Raw genomic sequence first — 10,889 nt, 5'->3', positions numbered from 1 at the left:
ATAAAAATAAAACTATTCAGAATTTATTCATGTCCGTCCATAAATATTATGGCACTTAGGCTGCATTTTACCTTTGAATAGCCACATCCCAAATTATGACGCGAACAGCCAATTCAAATTTAAATGCTGGTTTAATTAAATAATTGAATGAAATAATTCCTTTTATTTTATTTTTGGTGATGAACGAGGTTAAAAATTAGAAAGGGAATGAATAATATACATTTTGAAAACATTTTCATTCGTTAATTTCGTTAATTATGGTTCAGGTTTACCAACTGTTCAATTGTCTTCTTCAATCTCCACATAATAATCACTGCCAAAAGCTTCGTTTATTCTAATTCAGTTTATTCACTTTCAAAGTATCTTTCTCCTCCTCTATGACTTTTCATCACCGGAATTTCAGCAGGCTTCTACTCGTCTTCCATTTGGAAATGTCTTTTTCTGAGATCCGCGGAGAGTGTAAAATTACTAAAATCCCTTAGTAGGCAGAAGCATTTTGTGAAAAGTCTGGTGGTTCCTCCAGTCACAGACTACAAGTAGTTCCTCCTTGCACAGACTACACAAATATCCAACTTGCCCTGAAAACACATACTTCTGAAGATATAATATACGATTAAGAATATATATATGACAAATAAATAGATATATCATGACCAGATCAGCGAAATCAGTAATTAATTCGAAAGAAACAACTAGCCAATCTTCTTCACATCGTCAATAATTTGTGGTCTTTATTTTTCTTCATCCTCTGCATTCATTACCACTTTTTAAATTATTTATTGAAACTGAGCACTTTCACATTGTTGACCGCCTTCCTATTTTGCTTCCACTAAAGTTCCCAAGGAATACACGGAGGACACTCGATTTAGGAGAGGCTAGAAGTGGAATTTTTTCTTCTTCTCCAAGAAGCCAAACCTCATAATCTCTTGATAACGCTTAGTCTTACTTGAAACCGTCTCTCTGATCTTCAATCGCCAATATGAATCTACCACAATTTATCCACTTCTAGTATTTGTCTTCAATTACTCATCTTTGGATAAATTATTTTGAACAATTCGGTGAAAATTAAACAGTTTGCTTTTAACATTTATCAGGTCTAAAGAAGCCCCGATAATATGGATTTATTTTATTTTGTTTTTCCAATTCAACAGACAATGTTTTCTTTGACTGCACACTTTGGGTGATGATAGAGACCTCCTCTAATGATTTCAGTGTAATGGTTCAGTTGGTTCTTATACTCTTTTCCTCTTACATAATAATAATCTCCCACAGACTGGAAATCCCACATCCTATGAATTAATACCTTTAACTGCATTTCTTTGAAAATAAAAGGTGCAAAATCGCAGCATTTTTCAAATATTTAACTTCTTGATTAAAAAAAAAATTAAATATGCAAACAATACACTTATGACAGACTATTTAAGAATAAGATGATATAGGATGTATACTCAAGGGGATTCAAAAACCCCAAAAACGTCTTATTGAATTTAAAAAGAACGTTTTCACCTGACAAATTCTTCACTACATGTGCTAATATGAATTGAACAAAATCAGCGTAATAAGGAAATCTATAAGTATTCTATATTTTCGTACTTACCTGCATGCATGTTGACAGTCATTTTCACATTGTGACCCATCAGTATCATTTAATAATTCTCCTATAAAAATTTAAAATTAAGAAAATTTCAGTTTAAACACAAAATATTTTAAAACATTCATAACGAATACAAATGAAAAATTGCTCCAAATTAAGAAATGACGATATTAAAGAAAGTAAGCTCATCATAATATTGAATTAATTAATTCAGACAATATCCCCCATTCGCTTTAAAAAATGTCACCTGAAAAGCGGATTCTGAAAATCAAAATGAAATTGAATACCTTCATGTATATTTTTTATTAAATTCATGATGAATTTTAAAAAAATCATTCTGAATTTTTCAAAATTCTATTGGAACATGCAGTATCCTAGAAGACAAGGTTTAAGGGTTACACTGGTTGGAAAAACAAAACAAAACTTTTTTTTTTTCAAATATGGCAACCATCTTGCTGTACTGTCCACCAATTTTAAGGGAGAAGGCATTAAAGTCATCTACTGAGATGAGCAGCAGCCTGCAAAGCAAATTGCTGAGAGTTTCAAGGCCAGATGGGAATCATCATGGAAACGTAAACACATGGGCTGTGTTAGGGTAATTAAGAGTAAGAACAGGCCATGTACACTAGTTCTAGGAGTATAGGAAATAAATGTGATGAGTTTGAAGAGCTGGTCAAGATATCGAAGGGAGATTTTTGGGATATCAGAAAAAAATGGTGTCAAACAGATATCGAGGATGCAAAATTTAAATATGAGCATTACAACGTGTACAAAAACGATAAACAGGACAGGACGGGATGAGAAGTTATGCTATTAATTAAGAAACACAAAATCTAAGGGAGTGCATCCAGTTGATATGGGTTGACGGTACAATGTTGAGTCAGTTTGGTGTGATATAAGAATTTTGAAAACAAAATTGAGAGTAGGTATGAGCTATAGGCTCAATGATTCTGATGATTACAGCGAACAACGGTAGAGAGAAATAGATGAGCCAGTAAATCAGATTATCTTATAATGGAGGGTTTTAACTTCCCAGATATTGACAGGACCTTGTGGGTTAGTCTCTTGCAACCTAACAAGATTTTGTGGATTTATTGGATGACTGTTTTCTACAGCAGCATGTTCGAGGGGCAGCCAAAGGGAGGAATACTATTTACGTGGTTATCCGCAGTGATTATTCGTGCATTGAGAATCTGCTGATAAAGGAACGACTAGATGGCAGTTATCACGTTGCACTGTGGGATTTACTCAAAGATCTAACTACCATTAGACATAAAAGGAAGGTTTTTACTTTCCTAAAGGTGACTATGATGGTATCACACAGTTTTTAAATTTTATACATTGAAACCAACCGATGATGTTACCAACAGCAAATTCAAAGCGGGACGCACTCAAGGAACTAATAGTGGAAGGAAGCTACTAGGCTTTTCATACCAACTAAAAAAAAAAAAAAAAAAAAAACTTTTCATGGTTTAGGCCTAAATAATTGTCAAATTAACTTACCAGACTTGTGGCGGAGAGGAAAATCGCATCGGATGCACACAAATTACCAGGAGACACTGAAACCTATATAGATATAAGTAATCAAGTCAAAACATTGGTCAGGCAAGCGAAGGATCATTACGAGAAATGTTTAGCAAAGGTTGCAAACCATAAAACTGCAAGCCCAAATGAAACACCTTGTAGTAGTCATCGACAAAAATCTATCTTTTCTACAGCACCTTGTCAACCTACGTAAGAAGATCACAAACTACACTGCCCTACTGGCCAGAGTAACCCGGTAGGACTGGGGCCTCAAAAGGCAAATCCATGCACTCTTCTATAAGGCAGTTTTCATCCCTGTCATCACCTACGCCTCCGTCGGTGTGTTTCGCAAAGATTCACTCTGTCGTCAATCGCCGAAATCTAGAAACCATCCAGTGCTTTATCCTCCTAACAATAACAGAGCTTGTCGCACAGTCTCAACCCATGCCCTGCAAGTCCTAGCAGGTGTACTACATTCAGACCTGGAAATTGTCCGCTCTATTGATGATGATGGGAGCAACTATTGATGATGTCACCAACAGATTGTCAGATTTTAAAGGGGGTAAAGAGAATATTATAATTCATGTGGGAACTAATGATATTAAACGTACACGATCTGACGATTTGTTGGAAAAATACAGGACCATGCTGAGGAAATGCCGCGAGCTAGGCCACAATGTCTATGCGTCTGCAATTCTGCCCAGACACGATAGGAGGGATTATATGTTAAGAGCCTTGTGGATTATATGTTAAGCAAAGCTTTAGGGGGAAAATTTCTATCAGCATGGCCCACACTTGTAGGTAAAAGGAATTTGTTTTGTAGAGATGGGATACACTTAAACAAAGGTGGTGCAAAAGTTTTTGCCAGTATTATTGAGGATACCTTAAAGGTTCAGGGAAACTGCTAGTTAGGGGGGATGTGGGTAATACTGACACGCGTTTATCTGATAATATTGGTCAAAGTAACTCTTGCACATACCTTAAGAGTTCTTATCTGTTACCCCAACTGGACGTATTATCTAGATGTTCTGGGGGCAGAAACGTTTCACGTGGGCGGGTAGCTAATGCCAGGGAAGAGAGCCTAAAAAACTTCAAGGGTTGTGTTAGGGTTGTCAAATATACAAGAACAGTAAATCTTAATTGTTTATACAGTAACGTTAGAAGTTTTATCAATAAAATGAGCGAATTCGAACTGCTGGTTAAAACAAGTAACGCGGACATAATAGGGCTTACAGAGACGTGGTGCCACCCGGAAATTGGGGATGATGAGTTTCAGTACGGCTTGTATAATGTATTTAGGAAGTATAGGGTAGATAGAAGGGGTGGTGGGGTAATGCTTTATCAGAAGCAGCCTGAGTGCGACGATAGCTTTCCCGGATTCAGACATTTCACATGCTAGTATAGAGTCTGTATGGTGTGAGATAGTTGGAAACAAAGGTACAATGCGAGTAGGAGTAATCTACAGACCAGGTGATTGTGAAGATTATGACAAGGGCCTATACATGCAAATGGAATGAGCAAGTAAGCGTCAATGCATTATTATGGGTGATTTCAATTTGTCTCTAATTGATTGGAGTAAATGGGAAGGAAACTCGACATGGGGAACAAAATTTTTAAATCAACTAGATGACTGTTATTTGTATCAACATGTCAGGGAAAGTACTAGAGAAAAGAATATCCTAGACCTCATCATCACTCATGAATCAGATGACATAACAGGGCTGACAGTAGAGGAACCAGTAGCAGGAAGTGATCACGGAGTTCTACGGTGGATAATGAAGAGAGAGGTAGCAGTAGTAAAAGGCAAAGGAATGGGTTTTAACTTCAGAAAAGGAAATTACGATGCCTTAAGGTACTAACATGGCCTCTATTGACTGGGTAGATATCCCGCAGAGAATGAATACAATTGAACTGTGGTACGCTTTTAAAACATTAATCACAGATGCCTTGAATGCGTATATACCATTAAAGAAATACTGCACGAGAAGGGTTCCAAGTTGGATGAACAGTGAAGTTGCCACATTACTTGAGCAGAAAAAGGTGGCATGGAAAGGCTACAGAACAATAAAAAGTAATGAAGCCTATAACAGCTACAAGGTGATGTGTAATAGAGCCACAGAAAAGGTTCGACAGGCAAAGGCAGTTTATGAGAAATCACTAGCAAACAGAGCAAAGAGGGGGGATAAAGAATTCTTCACATATATAAATGCCAAGAAGAACAGGACAAACCAAATCGGACCTTTACGTAAGGGAAAGGGGATAGTATTAAATACACCAGCTGCCGTTGCAGATGAACTCAACAGTTATTTTGCATCGATATTTACAAATGAAAAACCTTTTGTGGCAATGGGAAATTGTGGGAGTGAAGTTAAAAAATGTTTAATTAATAATATTGAAATTTCGCAAGATTATTTAATGAAAAACCTTTCAAGCCTACAGACTAGTAAGGCTCCTGGAGTTGATGGAATATACCCTGTAATCTTAGGGGAGGCGGCATGCGAGTGCATTGAACCATTGAGGCCAATTATGCGAGCATCACTAGACTCTGGGGAGATTCCCTTGGATTGGAAAAGTGCCAATGTATCTCCAATACATAAGGGTGGCTCTAAGAGTGAAGTTTGAAATTATCGACCTGTCGGTCTGACTTCAGTAGTAGGCAAAATCATGGAGGCAATGATCAAGGGTGGAATTCGGGATCATTTCGATCGAATTGAAATTCTCAAGGATACTCAGCATGGTTTTGTAAAGGGAAAATCATGTTTAACAAATCTGGTTCGCTATTTCGAAAGGGTCACTCACGAGCTGGATTTAGGGAATAATTTCGACATTGTTTATTTAGATTTCAGCAAAGCTTTTGACTCAGTCCCACATGAGCGGTTGCTTTATAAGCTGGAACAGGTTGGAATCACTGGGAAAATCCTTAGATGGATAGCAAGATGGCTTCAGGGTAGGAGGCAGAGGGATGTGATAAATGGCTATTCCTCAGATTGGGTTGATGTAAGAAGTGGGGTTCCCCAAGGATCAGTATTAGGACCACTGTTGTTTTTAATTTTCATAAACGACATTGATGAAGGGATAGAGGGCGTGATGTCTAAATTTGCAGATGATGTTAAAATTGGTAGAGTAGTTAATGATCACTGTCAAGCTGAGCTTCTTCAGAGAGACCTAGATAGACTCCAGGAATGGTCAGAAAAATGGCACCTGTGCTTTAATCCAACAAAGTGTAAGGTATTACACCTGGGAAACAGTAATCCCTAAATAACTTATTCACTTGGTGGAGTTCAACTAAACCCCGTACTGAAGGAGAAAGACTTGGGTGTTACGATACGGTCAGACATGAAATTCTCTGAGCATTGTAACCAGGTTGCAAGGAAAGCCCATGGTGTCCTATCGATGATCTATCGAACTTTTGCAAGTAGAGATAGGGACGTGATAATCCCATTATATAAGGCTTATGTTAGACCACACTTGGAATGCTGTGTTCAAGTATGGAGACCGCACCTAAAGAAAGACATCGAGCTTCTTGAAAGGGTGCAAAGAAGGGTAACTCGCCTGGTGAGATCGGCAAAAGGGCGTCCTTATGAAGAAAGACTTCGAATATGTGGGTTGCAGAGTTTGGAAACTAGACACCTTAGAGGAGATTTGATTGAGGTGTTTAAGGCTCTGAGAGGCATCAGTAAAATGAATGAGGACAAAATTTTCAAGATTATAAATGATGCTAGAACTAGTGGACATAAATTCAAGTTACGGGGGGAAATGTTTAGATTGGACTGCAGGAAGTTTTATTTTAGCCAGCGAGTTATAAATTACTGGAATAAGTTGCCTTCATGGGTGGTGGAGGCCGACAGTTTGGGGAAATTCAAAGGTCATCTGGATAGTACTTTCGGGTAAGGGAAACGCATGGGATGATAGTTAATATCCTTTTTTTATTAATTATTATTATTATTTTATTTATTTTATTTTATTATCATTGTTTTCTTCGGATTTTTTTTTTTTTTGCTGGTGCAGCATAAGCCATAGGCTTTCTTGCGCCATGCGGCCATTACTAATACTATTGATAGAGGTCTACTCTATCAACTCTCCAAAGGAAAATCAGACACAATATTAGATTTCACCTCTGATCCACTCGACAACAGGACAGCAGAAGAAATGAGACTTTTCACCCATTTAACTCGGGTCTGGCAGACTAAAATAAAAAATAAATTATCTGTTTATACTCCGCGACGACCAAACGGTCAGAGATGTTCAGGATATAGAAAAGTTGGGCAAATGGCTGAGAAGTAGCAACTGAATTTTAACATTGAAATTGTTGTATATGAGTAACAGTACCCCAGGTAAACATGCCGAATTTTGGATATTCAGCAAGAAACAGCACCGTATTCAGCAGTCACGGCTTGAACCCCGGTCACTCAAGGCACGTGTACTTATGCACCCGCGCGCCTGACCACTAGGCTACGGCGGCCTCTCGGTGGACGGTGTCTACAAAGCGGGCCAAAACCGAAAATTTCTTCCAGAAGTCCAAAAGGTTTATCCCAAATGGCCGACATGGTTCTCCCGGGCCTATAAACTACCTCCCTTTCGGGCACGGTTCCATTTGTGCGAAACTGACTTCCTTCCATATATGAGACAACCTTCTGTGCAACTGTGGATCCCAGGAAACCTAGGGCCGCCGTATGTACCACTGCCCGCTTTAAGAAGATCTCCGATGCATTCTCATTACACACATTCATTTTATTCCGCAGGGTCTCAAACCATGAAACACCTTGTAGTAGTCATCAAGAAAAATCTATCTTTCCTACTGCATTTTTTCAGGGTGGTCAGGGCAACCCGGCGGCACTCGGGCCTTTTACAAGTTTTCCCAAGATCTTTTTGCCAGGCAACGGACTTCACGTCAAACGTAAACCTCCGCGGAAATAGTGCCATACAACTCCTTCCTTGGTTCGTCCGAGGAGTGATGCAACCAATAGCACAGCTCAGATGCTGCCATTAAACCTTCCTAACCACTCTACCTTGTGTAGTCCTTTGTCTCCACTACATGGGAGGGAGGGGGAGGTTACTCCTGGTCTCCTCGCCCCCTCGCCGTCCCTCTTTTCCCTCTGGTGGGGCATGGGCCTGCTCTACTGATTTGGGAGTCATCTTCTCCATGGACCACTTATCTCTATCTTTTCCCCTAGCCTTCAGTCTCCACTCCTGTCTCTAACTTACAACTTCCAGTGTACGAGTCGTCTCAAAATTGATTGAATCATACGAATTAAGATTTACAAATTATTATATTAGAGCCACCCGTAATTTTTACATATACCCGTTTATATATTATGTCGCTTGAACCCTATAGCCAAAATTTTAATAACATTAATTTGCATAAATAGTACTTTTTGCTGACCTCCAACTATAACGGGGTTTTTTTTAGGTCCTAGCCACGAAAATCTCAGGAAATTATGAGGCAGGACCTGCCAGAATAAATAACTAAAACTGTTGTACCTGGTCTGCCTCCACGGGCAGAGTGTGGACAACATTGGGTCCCATTAGAGGCCCAGCGGCTAAATGACCAGGGGAACAATAGTATACGACAATACACGTTTGCAAAACCCACACACTTTTAAAACCTGGCATTGACAGAGTTCTGTTTCATAACCAAAACAATATATAGTACGCAGAGATGGGGAAACTCTTGGTGCCCTTTGACACTAAACACACTCTACACTCTTTCCAGTCTGCACAACTATTCCATTTGTATTCTTAATAGCATATATTTTTGCAATATAACCTACAGATTCTCTTTATATTTCCGTCATGTCAACTGCATTGGCTAGTGGTATATATGGACATAATGTGCATCTGTCATTGTGAAGTAGCAAAACTGCCACGATCAGATGAAGGTGTGAGTGAGTAGGCAGGTATCTTAGTAACTGGAAGGCCTCCTTGCCAGGAACGGGCATTTCAGCATCTGTCGACGGCACGAGGAGCCGGCCAGGTCAGTAGAGGACTACCTGTCGGGGTCTGCCCCTCCAGCCAAGGATGGAGGAAGCCAATCCAAGAAATGATGTAAGGATGGACGGAAGGCGGATAAAAAAACGTAGAGATATAGTGAGAACCATACGGAGAGGGTGTCACAGGTGAGCAGAAGATCAAAAACCGCTAGTGGGAGAACACCCTTGAGAAGGATTAGTAAGGACAGCAAGAGTGCAAGTCGAAGAGAGAGACAGAAACAGAAAGAGGAGTGAGCACCGAAAAATCGACAGAGAAGGAACTCCTCCTCAAAAGAGGGAGTGTGCAGGCACAGAGACATCCCATACCAATATAGTGGTCTGCGATGAAATCCTACACAAAATGATTTCCAATGATCTTGAGGTATCATGCCTGTTTGTAAAAAAAGACTGGGTTCAGGCGTGGCTCAGATGAGCAAGCTAGTGAGAAGCCAGTGAGATGGCAGTTGTGGAAGCAGCGGCCAGAAGGAGTCCTGTTCGCTTGAAGAGAGTTGTAAAATTGTAGAAGCCGCTGAAAGCTTTCTTGATTACAATCAAGGAATGGAACGAATGAAGTCTGGAAGGAAGGTCTGAAGGAGGAGCTGTTGCCTCAAGTCAAGGAAAGCTACGCAGGCGTGCAGTAGATGAGCCCATTCCACCTTCTCGCCGCAGATACAGGTGTCATCCTCAACTATTCTAAACTGTTTTAGGCGGGCCTTGATGGAGCCGTGGCTGGTCAGCAAGAATATAGTTTCCAAGCTTGGAGTAAACCATGCCAGTGCGTGTTTGGTTAAAAAGTTGATGTCAGGTATGAGTTTTCTGGTGGCTTTGCCTTGGCTTCTATAAGAACAGCGGCACTGCCACAGGTTGGTAATTTTGGACCACAAGCTGTTCTTATCCATGGCATGAATGGTTTCAGCAAGAGTGGAAATTCCCATGAATTTGGTTTGTTCATTGGTCCTAGCTCTGTAAGAAGACAAAGGTAATGTAAAGATCCAGAGGGCGGTTACCAGAAATCAACTTTGAGCTGCTGTGGAGATGGTTTCGCAAGTTCTGGTCATAAGGAAGTGCAGAAGAGTCTGGTCAGAAGAGTCGCTGTGTTTGGTTGTGGTTATTTGTGAAAGTTATCCTATCCAACCTGTGGAACCATACAGAAGCACAATAAGAAGTTATCGGAAGGAATGCAGCTGCATACATGTAGTTGAGGGTCTGGCCTTTGAGTCCCCAGTCTGTCCGATTCACCATGCAATCAAAGCTATGCATTTCTTGACTATGCCATTGATATGGCCCAAGTGTGACTTGAAAATTCATTTATGGCCAAACAAGATTCCTAGATATATCTCGGTGGTGCTGAATTTCAGGGACTTACCCTGAATGCGGATTATTGGAGATTCTTCTGATATCTAGAGTACCCTTAATTAGGAGCATCTTGGCTTTGATAGGGGAAAAAGGCAGCTTGTGCGTTTCGGCCTAATTTGAAAGTGCAGTTAGGATATGCAACTGAAGGGACGCCCAGGAGGATCACTCAAGGATAACAGCAAGATTATCTGCATAAGAAAACGTGGTGGTTGGCTGGAAGGAGTTGCAAAGCCATTCATCCTGCACCATGTTTCATACAGCCGGGCACTGGTGGAACCTTGAGGGAAGCCTCTTGACATTGGCCTGGTTATACTGTACTATGGAAGAGGGTTTTGATAGTAATTTTCCTTTCTGTAAAGTAGCGCGTAAGGCTACTGTAGATTTCTGGTGTATAACTTGTTTATCGGCGCGTCTGACGATGCTGGGCCACCACACTGAGTTAAATA

The sequence above is a fragment of the Mastigoproctus giganteus genome, chromosome 8 (assembly GCF_048544385.1).
Source record: "Mastigoproctus giganteus isolate SK-2022 chromosome 8, ASM4854438v1, whole genome shotgun sequence".
NCBI classification, from domain to species: domain Eukaryota; kingdom Metazoa; phylum Arthropoda; class Arachnida; order Uropygi; family Thelyphonidae; genus Mastigoproctus; species Mastigoproctus giganteus.
The sequence above is the reverse complement of the archived record's forward strand: the minus strand, read 5'-3'. Positions refer to the sequence as shown.